At 45.6% G+C, this 16,345-nt stretch overlaps 1 long non-coding RNA gene across 1 annotated transcript; it reads right to left on the bottom strand.

The window, feature by feature from the left end:
• Positions 1-357: 357 nt before the first annotated feature.
• Positions 358-16,045, bottom strand: LOC144337936 (uncharacterized). Its single transcript, XR_013411585.1, has 2 exons — positions 15,954-16,045; positions 358-1,085 (listed from the first exon to the last, which is right to left on the bottom strand). It is a non-coding gene; the product is annotated as an uncharacterized LOC144337936 (long non-coding RNA).
• Between the last annotated feature and the right edge of the window lie 300 nt (positions 16,046-16,345).

Raw genomic sequence — 16,345 nt, 5'->3', positions numbered from 1 at the left:
CCCTCGAATTCCTGTCCATGAGGCCCACAGAAGCAGTTTGCTTTCAGCAGGCAGGGCCAGCAATACAGCTTCAGGTCCTGCCTGGGGAGTATATGTCAACTCTCTAGCCCTATGTCAAAATTTACACAGAAAGACAAACATTGCACTTTCTCACTCATTTGTGGGATCTAAAAATCAAAACAACTGACCTCATGGACATAGAGAGTAGAAGGGTGATTATCAGGAAGCTTGGAAGGGTAGTTGGGGAGGTGGGAAGTAGGGATGGTTAATGGGTACGAAAATAGTAGTTAGAAAGAATTAATAAGACCCGCTATTTGATAGCACAACAGGGTAACTATAGTAAATAATAATTGTACATTTTAAAATAACTGAAAGTATAATTGGATTGTTTGTTACACAAAGGATAAATGTTCAAGGGGATGGAACCCCATTCTCCATATAATCATTATGCATTACATGCCTGTATCAAAACATTTCATGTACCCCATAAATATATATGCCTACTATGTACGACAAAAATTATTAAAAATAAAAATTAAATTCCCAAGGAATTGCCTTTCCCTTCCACAAGACATCACACTGGTCCATTACATTGAAGCCACCATGCTGACTGGACCCAGGAAGCAAGGAGTATCAACTACTCTACACTTACTGACATGGTAAGACGCTTGCATGTCAGAGGGTGAAAAATAAATCCAACAAAAATTCAAGGGCCTTCTACCTCAGTGAAACTTCTAGAGATCCAGTGGTGTGGGGCATGTTGAGATATCCCTTCTAAGGTGAGGGAGAAGCTGTCGCATCTGCCCCCTCTTACAGGCAGAATACAGGCACAATGCCCAGCGGGTGTCTTTGGATTTTGGAGGCAACATATTCTTCATTTAGGTATAATATTCTAATCTACTTACTGCGTGACCCAAAAAGCTGCCAAAGTGTTGAGTGGGACTCAGAACCGGACAAGGCTCTGCAATGGGTCCAGGCTGCTGTGCAAACTGCTCCGCCCCTTGGGCCACATGATCCAGTAGAGCCAATGGTGCTTGAAAGGTCAGTGGCAGACAGGGGTGCTGTTTGGAGTCTTTAGCAGGTTCCTGTAAGTGAATTACAGCACAGATCCTTAGAATTTTGCAGCAGAGCCCTGCCATCCTTCAGCTTACTTTCCTTTTGAGACAGCTCTTGGCCTGCTACCGAGCCTTGGTAAAGACTGAATGCTTGGCGGGACACGGTGGCTCACGCCTGTAATCCCAGCACTTTGGGAGGCTGAGGTGGGCGAATCACGAGGTCAGCCTGGCCAACATGGTGAAACCCCATCTGTACTAAAAACACAAAAATTAGTTGGGCATGGTGGCATGCATCTGTAATCCCAGCTACTTGAGAGACTGAGGCAGGAGAATCACTTGAACCCTGAGGGCAGAAGCTGCAGCGAGCCGAGATTGCACCATTGCACTGCAGCCCAGGCAACAGAGCGAGACTCCATCTCAGGGGGAAAAAAGGACTGAATGCTCAACCATGGCCACCAAGTTACAATGTGACTTGAGCTGCCCATCACAAACTGGGTGCTATCTGACCTCTAATGCCATAAAGTTGGATGTGCACAGGAGCACTCCACCATCAAATGGGAGTGGTATATATGTGATTGAGTTCAAGCAGGCCCTGAAGGCACAAGTAAGTTAACGAAGGACTGGCCCAAATAGCAATGGTTCCCCCCCGCCCCGCCCCCCTACTACACTGCCTTCTCTCTCCCGTTCTGTAACCGTTCTGTACCTATGGCTTCTTAGGGAGGTCCCTACAATCAGTTGACAGAGGAAGATAAGACAGGCCTGGTTTACAGGTGGTTCTGCACAATACATGTGTGCCACCTGAAAGTGGACAGCACTACAGCTTCTCTCTGAGACATCTCTTAAGGACAGCAGTGAAGGGAAATCTTCCCGGGGGCAAAACTTCAGGCAGCATGCTGTGCTTGGAGGAAGAGATGCAATTATACACCAATTCCATGGGCTGTGGACAGTGGTTTGGCTGGATGTTCAGGAACTTGGAAGGAATATGATTGGAAAACTGGTAACAAGGAAATTTGGAGAAGAGGTATGTGAATAGACCTCATAGAATGAACAAAAATCATAAGATATTTGTCTCCCATGTGAATGCTCACCAAAGGGTGACCTTAGTAGAGGAGGACTTAAAAACTCAAGTGGATGAGATGATCTATTCTGTGGATAGCGATCAGCCTCTTTCTCCAGCCATCCCTGTCATCAGCCAGTGGGCTCATGAACAGAGTGGCCATGGTGGCAGGGATGGAGGTTAATCATGGGCTTGAGAATATGGACTTCCACTCACCAATGCTGACCTGGCTATGGCTGCTGGCAAGTGCCCAACCTGTCAGCAGCAAAGACCAAGACTGAATTCCTGATATTCCCTAGGGGGTAATCAGCCAGCTACCCAGTGGCAGGTTGATAACACTGAACTGGTTCTATCATGGGAGGGACAGTGTTTTGTTCTTACTGTAATAGATTCTTAAATTTTTTTTAATTCTTATTTTTTATTTTTAGAGATGGGGTCTTGCTATGTTGCCCCAGCTGGAGTGCAGTGGCTATTTGCAGGCATGATCATCGCACACTACAGCTTTGAACTCCTGTTCTCAAGAAATCCTCCCACTTTGCCTCAGCCTCCCAAGTAGCTGGAACTACAGGTGCACTCCACTGTGTGGGCTTGTAATAAACTCTTACTCTGCATATTAATTTGCCTTCCCTGCCACAATGCTTCTACCAAAACTACCGTTTGTGGACTTATAGAATGCCTTATCCATTGTAATGGTATTGGTATTCCACACAGCATTGCTTCTCATCAATGAACTCATGTCATAGCAAAAGGAATGCAGCAATGCGTTCAAGCTCACGGAATTCACTGGTCTTTTCCCACCATTCTGAAGTAGCTGGTTTGATGAAACAGTGGAAGGGTCTTTTGAAGACTTAGTTACAGTACCAGGCAGGTGGCAATATCTTGCAGGGCTAGGGCAAGGTTCATCAGAAGGCTGTACATGCTCTGAATCAGTGTCCAATATACAGTGCTGTTTCTTTTGCTTTCTTTTTTCTTTTTCTTTTTTTTTTTTTTTTTGGAGATGGAGTTTCGCTCTTGTTGCCCAGGCTGGAGTGCAATGGTGTGATCTTGGCTCACTGCAACGTCTGCCTCCCGGGTTCAAGCGATTCTCATGACTCAGCCTCCCAAGTAGCTGGGATCACAGGCACTTGCCAACACTGGCTAATTTATGTATTTTTTAGTAGAGATGGGGTTTTGCCATGTTGGTCAGGCTGGTCTTGAACTCCTGACCTCAGGTGATCCACCTGCCCTGGACTCCCAAAGTGCTGGGATTACAGGTGTGAGCCACCGCGCCTGGTCACGGTGCTGTTTCTCTTACAGCAGGAAATCACAGTCAGGAATCAAGGGTGGAAATGGGAGTGGCACCATTCACCAATTTTTTTTTTTAGACAGAGTCTTGCTCTGTTGCCCAGGCTGGAGTACAGTGGCATGGCCATAGCTCCCTACAGCCTTGAAGTCGAGGGCTCAAGCAATCCTCCCACCTCAGCCTCTCAAGTAGCTAGGACTACAAGTTCTTGCCACCATGCCCAGCTAGTTTAACAACAACAACAACAACAACAAAATATATATATATATGTATGTATATATAGTTGTAGAAACAGTGTCTCCCTGTGCTGTTTGGGCTGGTCTTGAACTCCTGGCCTCAAGCAATCCTCCTGCCTTGGCCTCCCAAAGCACTGGGATTACAGGCATGAGCTACCGTGCCCAGCTGAACCACTATTACTCCTGGTGACCCAGTAGCAAAATTTTTGGTTCTTGTTCTCACAACTTTATGCTCTGCTGGTCTAGAGCTCTTAGTTCGAGAAGAAGGAATACTTCCATCTGGAGACACAACAATAATTGCCTTGAACTGGAAGTTAAGGCTACCACCCAGCCACTATGGGCTCCTCAACACCCTGAATCAATAAGAAAATAAGGGAATCTTCTAGTGGCTAGATAAATGGATTCTGACTACCAAGGGAAACTTGGACTACTACTCCACAATGGAAGTAAGAAAGAGTATGTCTGCAATTCATGAGATCCTGTAGAGCACCTCTCAGTATGACCATGCCCTCTGATTAAGTGGAATGGAAAAATATACAACCATCCAATCCAGACAGGACTATATATGGCCCAGATCCTTCAGGAATGAAGGTTTGGATCACAACACCAAATAAACAACCATGACCACCTGAGGTGTTTGCTGAAGGCAAAAGGAATACAGAATGGGGTAGTGGAGGAAGGCAGTTATAAATAAACACACAGCCATGACCACATGACTGGTTACAGAAATGAGGACTGTAATTGTTATATTTCCTCCTTATTTTATTATGAACACGTTTGGGTAGCAAATATCTTTGTTTTCTTTCCTCTCATTTTATCATGTAACATAAGATGTAATGACTTTATATCATAGGATTTAAGTATTGTTAATTTTGTATCTGTGGTAGTTCATGTCTGTAATCCCAGCACTTTGAGAGGCTGAGGTGGGAGGATCACTTGAACCTAGAAGATCGAGACCAGCCTGGGCAACACAGGGAGACCCTGTCTCTACAAAAATTTAAAAAAATAGTCAGGCATGGTGACACTTGCCTGTAGTCCTAGCTACTTGGGAGGCTGCAAAGGGAGGATCTCTTAAGCCCAGGAGGTAGAGGTTGCAGTGAGCTATGATCGTGCCACTGCACTCCAGCCTGGGCAACAGAGTGAGACCTTCTCTCAAAAAACAACAGTTGGGCATGGTGGTTCACACCTGTAATCCTAGAACTTTGGGAGGCCAGGGCAGGCTAATTGCTGGAGCCCAGGAGTTCGAGACCAGCCGGAGCAACGTGGCAAAACCTCATCTCTACTAAAACAAAACAGAAAAAACAAACAAACAAACAAAAAACAGTAGCCAGGTGTAGTGGCACGCACTTGCAGTCCCGACTACTCAGGAGGCTGAGGTGAGAGAATCGCTTGAGCCTGGGAAGATAAGAATGCCGTGAGCTGTCATTGCACCACTGCACTCCAGCCTGGGCAACAGAGCCAGACCTTGTCTCTATGGAAAACAAACAAGAAAACCAAAAATAACAAGAAAAATTTTACGGCTGTTCTATGAAAATGTCATATATGCAAAGCAGCCCTCAAATGCCAAAGGAGCAGAGAAACCGAGGAATGAGGCAGATGAACCAGTTTGTCAATGAAGGGTGATTTATGAAGGAACTTATATGCAGAAGTTTAGTCTTGAGCATCAGCAAGACAGGTAGATCTCAGCATGATTCCTCCCCAGACCCAAGGCTCACCTACCAAAGGGAAAGGGGCTGTATGCTCTATAGAGACAATTTAAGGCAACTGATATAGTTTAGATTTTTGTCCCCTTCAAATCTCATGTTGCAATATGATTCCCAGTGTTGGAGGTGGGGCCTGGTGGGAGGTGATTGGACCCTGGGGGCAGATCTCTTATGAATAGTTCAGCACTATCCCCTTGGTGATAAGTGAGTTCTCACATGACTGCATGCGAGATCTTGTTGTTTGTAAGTGTATGGCACCCACCCCTTCCCTGTCTCTCCTGCTCCCACTTTCTTTATATGACATGCCTGCTTCCCCTTCAGCTTCACCAGAAGCAGATTCTAGAGCCATGCTTGTACAGCCTGCAGCCCGCGGTGGGAGAATCGCAGTCTCGGCTCACTGCAAGCTCCGCCTCCCAGGTTCAAGAAATTCTCCTGCCTCGGCTTCCCGAATAGCTGGGATTACAAGCACCTGCCACCACGTCTGGTTAATTTTTTATTTGTATTTTTTGTATTTTTTAGTAGAGATGGGGTTTCACCATGTTGGCCAGGCTGGTCTTAAGCTCCTGACCTCAGGTGATCCGCCAGCCTTGGCCTCCCCACGGTGCTGGGATTGTAGGCATGAGCCACGGCGCCCAGCCCAAACCTCTTTTCTTTAAGAATTACTTAGCCTCAGGTATGTTTTATAGTAATGCAGGGATGGCCTAACACAGCAGCCCTCCAGAACAGGCAAGAATGCTATGTGCGTCATAGCCTGTGATTTGTGTGGTAATATCAAGGTTGCCTTGACCTAAAGGCAGGATTTATAGTGTGTACATGTTCTTACACCAAGGACAGTAAATAAAGTAGGAATCAGAAGGCATTCACAAGACTGGGGTTAGTAAGAAGTCAGTATGGCAGATCAGCATTCAAGATGGAGTCACTTTTGTCTCTGCAACATCACAGTATTTAAGTTTCAGAAGAATATCAAAGAGAAGAGTAAACATCACTCATTCCCATCCTTTTCTGGGAAAGAGTGTGCATTTTCGGTGGTACACGGGATAGATGTATCATATTAGGCAGAATTATGACCTTGTTATTGTTATTATTTGGAGACTAAGTATGGTTTCAGGAGATGAGGATGAGTGTCAAGTGGACAAGGGGTAGACTTGTAATGGTTATTTTTATGTGTCGACTTGATTGGGACATAGGGTGCCTAGGTAAAACATTATTTCTGGGTGTGTCTGTGAGAGTGATTCTGAATGAGACTGGCATTTGAATCAGGGCTGAGTAAAGCAGATGACCTCCCCAGTGTGGGGGTCCTCATCCAGTCCTGTCATCCAGTCCACTGAAGGCCTGAATAGAACAACAGAAGCAGGGGAGGGAGAGTTTGCTCTGTCTGCCTGATTGGTTGAGCGGAGACATCAGTCTTCTGTCCTCTCCCGGGACTTACACCATCGGATCTCCAGTTCTCAGAGTTACACCACCAGCCTTCCCAGGTCTCCAGTTTGCGAAGGAGAGTGTGGGATTTCTCAGCCTCCAAAATCGCATGAGTTAATTCCTTAAAATACATCATAGATGATAATACAGTGATAGAGATAGAGGTGGACAGACAGATAGACTGATCAATCATATTGGTCTATTTTTCTGGAGAACCCTGACTAATGCAGTGTGTGTTTTAAGAGTTCTATTGGTGGGGGGTGGCAATGGGGAGATGTTGGTCAAAGGGTATGAAGTTTCAATTATACAGAAGAATAAGTTTTCAAGACCTATAAGATAACTGATTTTATTTTATTTTTAAATTTTATTTTATTGAGACAGTGTCTTGCTCTATCACCCAGGCTGGTGTGCACTGGGATGGTCTCAGCTCCTGCAGCCTCGATCTTCTGGGCTCAAGTGATCCTCCTACCTCAGACTCCCAAGTAGCTGGAACGACAGCTGTATGGCACCACACCTGGGTAATTTTTGTACTTTTCGTAGACACAGGGTCTCACTATGTTGCCCAGGCTGGTCTCAAACTCCTGGCTCAAGTGATCCTCCTGCCTTGGCCTCCCAAACTGTTGGGATTACAAGCGTAAGCCACTGCACCTGACCAACAGAGCTGATCTTAAATGTTCACACCACAAAAAAATAGTTATGTGGAGTGATGGGTATGCTTGATTTAATTATTCCATAATGTATACATATATCAAAACATCACATTGCATCCCACAGAGATATATTATAGTTATTATTTGTCAATTAATTAATTAATTTATTTTTGAGACAGGGTTTCACTCCCCTCATCCAGGCTGGAGTACAATGGTGCGATTTTGGCTCACTGCAACCTCTGCCTCCGAGGCTCAAGCGATCCTCCCACCTCAGTCTCCCGAGTAGCTGGGACTATAGGGGCACACCACCACGCCCTGCTAATTTTTGTATTTTTGGTGCAGACAGGGTTTCACCATGTTAGTCAGGCTGGTCTCGAACTCCTGAGCTCAAGTGATCAGCCCACCTTGGCCTCCCAAAGTGCTGGAGTTACAGGCATGAGTCACTGCACCTGGCTGATTAAATATTTTTTAAAAGAGCTTTATTTTAATTTACATACTGTACAATTTGCCCATCCTAAGTGTACAATTCAATGATTTTTAGTGAATGTACAGAGCTGTGCAATCATCACCGCATTCCAATTTTAAAATACCTCTGTCCCCAGAAAGATCTTTAAGGTTCCTTTGCAGTCACTCCTTTTCCCACTTGAGCCCTAGGCAGCCACTAATCTACTTTCTATCTTGAGAGCTTTGCCTTTTCTGGATAATCTCTGTTTTGAGTGGTGTTTCTATAGAACTTGACCATGGCGGGCACTAAGGCCCCCAAAAAGAATTGGTAGCTCAGCCTGATGAGAGTGGAAAAAACCCACTCCCAGAATGAGTTCATTTTCTCAAATTTTCGGACCGGTCTGTAACAAATTCCTCAGATTCAGGTTTTCACAAGGTCATGTAGGCAGCTCCTCCCACCATCTTTCCTGTTACTAGAGGAAGTAGTGCCCTTGGCCAGAGGCACGCAAAGCAAGTGTTGGTCTCTGGGCAGCCACTCTAGTGGAGAGAAAGCCCAGAAACTCAACCAAGATGCAACACCCTAGCAGTGCTGTGCATTTTACCTCTTTTTTTTTTTTTTTTTTTGAGACAGAGTCTTACTCTGTCGCTCAGTCTGGAGTGCAGTGGCACGATCTCGGCCTGCTGCAACCTCTGCCTCCTGGGTTCAAGCGATTCTCCTGCCTCGGCCTCCCATATAGCTGGGATTACAGATGCCCTTAACTACACCCGGCTAAGTTTTTTTTTTTTTTTTTTTTTTTTTTTGAGATCGAGTCTCGCTCTGTCGCCCAGGCTGGAGTGCAGTGGCCGGATCTCAGCTCACTGCAAGCTCCGCCTCCCGGGTTTAGGCCATTCTCCTGCCTCAGCCTCCCGAGTAGCTGGGACTACAGGCGACCGCCACCTGCCCGGCTAGTTTTTTGTATTTTTTAGTAGAGACGGGGTTTCACCGTGTCAGCCAGGATGGTCTCAATCTCCTGACCTCGTGATCTGCCTGTCTCGGCCTCCCAAAGTGCTGGGATTACAGGCTTGAGCCACCGCGCCCGGCCAATATTTTGTATTTTTAGTAAAGACGGAGTTTCACCATGTTGGCCAGGCTGATCTCGAACTCCTGGCCTCAGGTGATCCACCCACCTCAGCCTCCCACAGTGCTAGAATTACAAGTGTAAGCCACCATGCCTGGCCCCATTTTACCCTTTCTTTTTAACTCATTCCTGCCACGTAGTCTGTGGATAAAGGAGAAGGCTTCAGACAAGGTGGTCTTGCCTTAGAAGGTGCTTACTGACAATTGCTACCTCACCTGTTATTAAACAATCCAACCAGGCAAATTCCGTTTTGAAAGATAAAGGCTCTTTTTTTTTTTTTTTTTTTTTTTTTTAGACGGAGTCTAGCTCTGTTGCCCAGGCTGGAGTGCAGTGGCCGGATCTCAGCTCACTGCAAGCCCTGCCTCCCGGGTTCAGGCCATTCTCCTGCCTCAGCCTCCCGAGTAGCTGGGAGTACAGGCGCCCGCCACCTCGCCCGGCTAATTTTTTTTGTATTTTAGTAGAGACGGGGTTTCACCGTGTTAGCCAGGATGGTCTCGATCTCCTGAACTCGTGATCCGCCCGTCTCGGCCTCCCAAAGTGCTGGGATTACAGGCTTGAGCCACCGCGCCCGGCCTTTTTTTTTTTTTTAAGACAAAGTCTCGCTCAGTTGCCAGGCTGGAGTGCAGTGGCACCATCTCAGCTCACTACAACCTCTGGCTTCCTGGTTCAAGTGATTCGCCTGCCTCAGCCTCTCCAGTAGCTGGGATTACAAGCACATGCCACCACGCCCAGCTAATTTTTGTATTTTTAGTAGAGATGGGGTTTCGCCATGTTAGCCAGGATGGTCTCGATCTCCTGACCTCATGATCTGCCCACCTCGGTCTCTCAAAGTGCTGGGATTACAGGCGTGAGCCACCACGTCTGGCGGACAAAGGCTCTTTTGTCAGAATAGCATGAAAAAAAGAAAAGAAATAAAAACACAAAGGCTCTTACTAAACGTCAACACTTCACTCCAGAATGTTCTCTTAGCAGTGCCTACATAGCTTGAAACACAGTCCAGGCCTTCTTGAAAAAGAGTTACTTGGTCACAAAAGAAGTTTCCAAGGCTCTTTTCTAGAACTCAGTTTTACGATTGTTCTTGTTTTGTTTTGAGAGTCACCTTCTGCTTTGTGCCTAGGAGACAAGTATGACCTTCCTGTTTCTCCTACATTAAAAAACCCCAGACCTTCCCTGTTGGTCTGGAATCATCCACACCAACGCTTGGAACCCCCTCTGCCTGCAATCCCAACATTTTGGGAGGCCAAGGCCGAGGAGTCTCTTGAGCCCAGGAAATTGAGGCTGCAGTGAGCTGTATTCACACCACTGCACTGCAGCGTTGGTGACAGAGCAAGACCCCGTCTCAAAAAAAAAAAAAAAAAAAAAAGAAAAGAAAAAAGAAAAAAAGAAAAGAAACAATGACAATGCCACTTTGTTTACAGCACATGATAAATCAAACTCTAAGCAGGATGGTAGCCATGGAAGTCAGAATCCGCTAAGGAGTCTAAGTAACAACTTGCCTGCCAGAAAAAATACAAAAAGAAACAAGAAACAAATGAAACTCCAGATTTTTTTTTTTTTCTGCTCAAACCCACTTCTCTCACTGTCTTCTGCATCTCAATAAATGATGACCCCCATCCTTCAAGTGACTCAGGCCAAAATCCTTGGCATCACCTTTAACATTTTCTTCACTCCTACCACACATCCAAACCACCATTGATGCTGCAGGCTCTTCCTTCAGGTGGCAGCTGCCCACTTTCCAGGAAATGCACCACTTCGGTCCAAACCACTAGTGTTTCTTGCTGAAATGATTAAGACTGGTTTCTTTCCTTCTAGCCATGCCTCTCTTCCATCTGTTCTTATCCCAGGATCAAAGTGATTCTTTGCAATGGAAAGCCAGTGTTTCTCCTCTGCCCTACGTTTCCTAATGGCTTTGTATCACACTCAGATCCTTAACACGGCTGCGAGGCCCTGTCTGGTCCAACCCCATCTCCTCTCTAGCTTTGCATCCTGCTACTGGATCACTATGCTGCGGCCACATGGGTCTCTGCATTGCTGCAGAACCCTCCAGCATGCTCACTCGGCAGGGCCTGTGCATGTGCCTCTTCTCCCAGTAATCTCTGTGCCTTCCTCATTTCCTTCAGGTCTCTGCTCAAATGTTGCTGTCCCAAAGGCCTTCCCTGACTGCTCTCTTCTATAGTAACACTCCTTTACATCTGCTCCATTTACCCAAATTTATTGTTTGGCTTTAGCACTTATTTTTAGCACCCAACATGCACTTATTTTCCTATTCATTGGTGGTCTGCTTCCCTTACCAGAACATAAGCTCCACGCAACAGGAGCTTTGTTTGCAAGGCAGACAGACTCTAACATAGTCTCCTCTCCCATGATCCCCACTTCCTGCTGCTCAAGTCTTTATGTAATTTCCTCTCCTTCAGTGTGGGTGGGACCTGTGATTTGCATCTAACCAATAGCATGTGACAAAGTGATAGGATATTTTTCCCATGATTGTGTTGCTTTATAAGACTCAATCTTGGCCAGGCACAGTGGCTCCCGCCTGCAATCCCAGCCCTTTGGGATGCTGAGGTGGGAGGGTTGCTTGAGGCCTGGAGTACAAGACCAGCCTGGGCAACACAGTGACACCCTGTTTCTGTAAAAAGTTTATTAAAGATTAGCTGGGCAGGCCAGGTGCAGTGGCTCACGCCTGTAATCCCAGCACTTTGGGAGGCCGAGGTGGGCAGATCACAAGGTCAGGAGCTCGAGACCAGCCTGGCCAATGTGATGAAACCCCGTCTCTACTAAAAATACAAAAATTAGCCGGGCATGGTGGTGGGTGTCTGTAATCCCAGCTACTCAGGAGGCTGAGGCAAGAGAATCACTTGAAACTAGAAGGCAGTGGTTGCAGTGAGCTGAGATCGCACCACTGCACTTCAACCTGGGCAACAAGAGTGAAACTGTTTAAAAAAAAAAAAATTAGCTAGGCATGGTGGTGCATGCCTTTAGTCCCAGGTACTCAGGAGGCTGAGGCAGGAAGATTGTTTGAGCCCAAAAATTCGAGGTTACAGAGAGTGATACAAAAATAATTCCATCTTTTTTTTTTTTTTTTTTTTTAGTCTTGCTGTGTCACCCAGTCTGTAGTGTGCACTCACTGCAACCTCCGCCTCCAGGGCTTAAGCGATTCTCCTGCCTCAGCCTCTTGAGTAGCTGGGATTATAGGTGCCCAGCACCATACCTGGCTAATTTTTCCACTTTTAGTAGAGATGGGGTTTCGGCATGTTGGCTAGGCTGGTCTTGAACTCCTGACCTCAGGTGATTCACCCGCCTCAGCCCCTCAAGGTGCTGGGATTACAGGCATGAGCCACTGCACCTGGCCAATAAGACTTCCATCTTGCTAGCAGATATGCTGTCTCCTGCTGGCCTGACCTGAAGCAAGCTGCTGCTTGTCAACTGCACAGGGACAGCCTCCAGGAACTGAGGACCTCTGGACAACAGCTGGTAAAAATCCAAAGCTCTCCATCCTATTCCTACCAGAAAATGAAGTCCACTAACCACTGGAGTGGGCTCAGAAGCAAGTTCTTCTCCAGTTGAGTCTCCAGATGAGAACATAGCACTGTTGATAGCTTGATTGCAGCCTGGCAAGAACCTGAAGCAGATAACTCAGGGAAACAGTGCATGGACTCTAGACCCACAAAAACTGAGAGAGAGTAACTGTGTGGTTTTTAAACTGCTACATTTGCAACAGTTTGTTACACAGCAATAGAAAACTAATATAGATCGGTTTTTTTATTGCTCTATCCAGAGTACATACGACAGGATTCAAGCGTTCATTAGGTACTTAATAAATATTTGTTGAATGAGTATATTGTTACAGAAAAGCAAAATAGCAAACAAAGTGCACAAATGTTATAATATGTTACCAGTCATAAGAGTGCCCTGTCTATCTGCATACACATAGTCTATCTCTAGAAGGCTATACAAGGAAGTAACAAAAGGCTGGGGAAGGAAAATTAGAGAATAAGAAATCCATGAAGAATTGAGACTTTCACTTTATACTCTTCTGAACTTTATTTATTTATTTATTTATTTATTTATTTATTTATTTGAGACAGGGTCTCACTCTGTCACCCAGGTTGGATCTGCAACGGTATGATCATGGCTCGCAGCAGTCTCCAACTCCTGGACTCAGGCAATCCTCCCACCTCAGCCTCCTGAGTAACTGGGACTATAGGCATGCACCACCACATCCAGCTACTTTTTTTTTTTTTAGGGACGAGGTCTTGTTCTGTTGCCCAGGCTGGTCTCAAACTCCTAGGCAAGGAGGTAAAAATAAGGGAAAAGCCTGGCCCCCTTGTTTTGCATTTTACCTTGGAAAAGGCCCATGTGGCTCGGCTTTGCACACGTCTGGGAAAATAATTCATAAAACAGAGGAAAATTTTTAAAAGAGGAAAATCAGAATGTATCCTTCTGTTGCTTTTGTTGTTGTTGTTTGTTTGTTTTTGGGTTTTTTTTTTTTTTTTTTTTTGAGAGGGAGTCTCACTCTGTCACCCAGGCTGGAGTACAGTGGCACAACCTCGCTGCAACCTCTGTCTCCTGGGTTCAAACTATCCTCCCGTCTGAGCCTCCTAAGTAGCTGGGACTACAGGTGCATGCCACCATGCGCAGCTAATTTTTTTTGTATTTTCAGTAGAGATGAGGTTTCACCATGTTGGCCAGGCTGGTCTTGAGCTCCTGAATGCAAAACACCCACCTGCCTCAGTCTCCCAAAGTGCTGGGACTATAGGCAGGAGACACGGCGCCTGGCCCTTTTCTGCTGCTTTGTGATGTAGTCAAAACATAATGTGCTATTGACTCTAAAATTCTTTGTTTTTGGGGGAGACCAAGGCAGGACGGACTCCGCAGGCACTGGGATTACAGGTGTGAGCCACTGCACGTGGCCTGAATTTCGTTTTTACTCTATAAATGTATCACTTACACATCCACCCCCAAAACCAAAAAGCTCCTATGACTTCCAATTTCAAGTAAAATCCCTTCTTCAGCACTTACTCCTTTACTTGGCGCTCTGCCTTCCCCATCCAGGAAACACCCTCGTCTGTTGCACCTGCCCCGTAATCCCCTTCCAGGATGTTTTGTGGTGAGCGCCTTCAACAAAAGAATAGCTACAGAATGAAATGTGTTTGGAACCACATGCACATCGTGCTTTGACTACCTCACACAGGAGCAGAAAGGCAAATTCTGTTTCCAGAAATGTGCAAAGTCAAGCCGTGAGGACCTTCTCCGAGGTAAAATGCAAAATGAAAGGGCCACGCTTTTCCCTTATTGTAATTGTGTAACCAGCCTAACAGACATTTAATCTGAGAAAAAAATTGAATAATAATATGGAGTTACCCTGGAGTTTGGGGATAGTCTAAGAGTAAGCTTTGAAAAATGTGACCAAAATGATTATAATCAGGGTTGGGGGAGCAGCTTTGAAAAATGTGACCAAAATGATTATAATCAGGGTTGGGGGAGCAATTTCTGTATTTATTTGGCTGACATGAAAAAAAAAACCCCAGCTGAAAATCTGCAGGCTGACAAATGGACAGAACCCATTCATTACAGAGCAAGACAAACTGAGTCAGAAAGGACAGGCTAGAGCTCTGGGAGGCCACACACCTTGTGCCAGAAATCGAAGTTGCCAAGCTTATACTTACAAACCTTGTCATATCATGTTAGCGGAACGGTTTCAAATGGATAACCCCTGATCTGTTTTGAAACTAGCCAATATAGCTGGGTACAATGACTCACACCTGTAACCCCAGCACTTTCGGAGGCCAAGGCGGGTGGATCACTTGAGGTCAGGAGAACGAGACCCGCCTGGACAACATGGTGAAACCCCGTCTCTACTAAAAATACAAAAGTTAGCCAGGTATGGTGGTGGGCACCTATAATCTCAGCTACTTGGGGGGCTGAGGCTGGAGAATTGCTTGAACCTGGGAGGAGGAAGTTGCAGTGAGCCAAGATCGTGTTATTGCATTCCAGCCTGGGCGACAGAGCAAGACTCCATCTCAATAAATAAATAAATAAATAAATAAATAAATAAATAAATAAAAAGGAAAAAGAAAGAAACTAGCCAATATAACCAACTTAAAATATGATGAAAGTCATTTCTCTTAGGGCTATAGAGAATATGTGAGACACAGTGAGTGGACTGTTCTTGTGATCACATCTTATTTATCTTCGGTAATTAGCAAGGGACTATGACCACAGCAATACAAGATTATTAACCTTGTTCAAAGTTCTAAAACTGGACCTGAAAAACACAACCATAATTAATGTTGAATGATTAATCAACATCTATGTGTTGATGGCTAAAAAACCTTGAATTATAAGATATTATCTCTGTCTAGCTTTTTAAATCTTAGTTTTGTGTGTATGTGCGTGTCTGTAAGACATTACAATTTTGCCTAGCACAGTGGTGAGTCCCTGTAGTTCCAGCCACTCAGGAGGCTAAGGCGAGAGGGTTGCTTGAGTCCAGGAGTTCAAGACCACCCTGGGCAACATAGTGAAACTCCATCTCAAAAAACAAAGCAGCTATAAAATATTGCAGTTTCTCACAGGTGACACTACAGCCACGTCTGCTTGATTATTCAATCTGTTCAAGCTGGACAAGTTGTCAACGTGGCTACAAGTTCATGGCTTGGGATCCTATGAAGATCAAAAGTCATGCTCAGGCCAGGCATGGTGGCTCACACCTGGTAATCCCAGAGCTTTGGGAGGTCAAGCTGGAAGGATCACCTGAGGCCAGGAGTTAGAGGCTGCAGTGAGCTATTATTGCACCACTGCATTCCAGTCTGGGTGACATACATAAATAAATAAGGCGGTGCACAGCCTCTGGGCCACAATAACATCCTTTTCAAGAAATATCTGGGTACTTGACTAAATAGTTGTCTTTGCCATTCATTCATTCATCCATTCATTCATTCTACCAATATTTAACACTGGGGTGCAAGGAGGCGTAAGTAAGGACTGTTACTCACAGTCCAGTGGTCCATGGGTTTGTGGGTGCGTCTTCCAGCCAATGTGTCATTGTAGCCAAATCTTTTCTCAATTGGTTGGAGTGCGAGCTCCTGGAGAAGAAACACAGAGGATGGGTAACTCAAGTGGGGAAATTGGTGTTCCTGGAGCAGAGCATCCTGGTGCCATATCCTCAGATTCCCAAGTGAAGAGAAGGAGGAAAGAACGATCAGGAAGAATCTATCTCAACACATTTCTTTCTTCTCTCTCTCTCTCATTCTTCTTTCTTTTTGAGATGGGTCTCTCTCTGTCACCCAGGTTGGAGTGCAGTGGTGCAATTTTGGCTCACTGCAGCCTCTGCCTCCTGGGCTCAAGCAATTCTTCCTCCTCAGGCTCCCAGGCAGCTGAGACTACA

The sequence above is a fragment of the Macaca mulatta genome, chromosome 20 (genome assembly GCF_049350105.2).
Source record: "Macaca mulatta isolate MMU2019108-1 chromosome 20, T2T-MMU8v2.0, whole genome shotgun sequence".
NCBI lineage: Eukaryota > Metazoa > Chordata > Mammalia > Primates > Cercopithecidae > Macaca > Macaca mulatta.
This window is presented reverse-complemented; position numbering and strand designations above follow the sequence as displayed.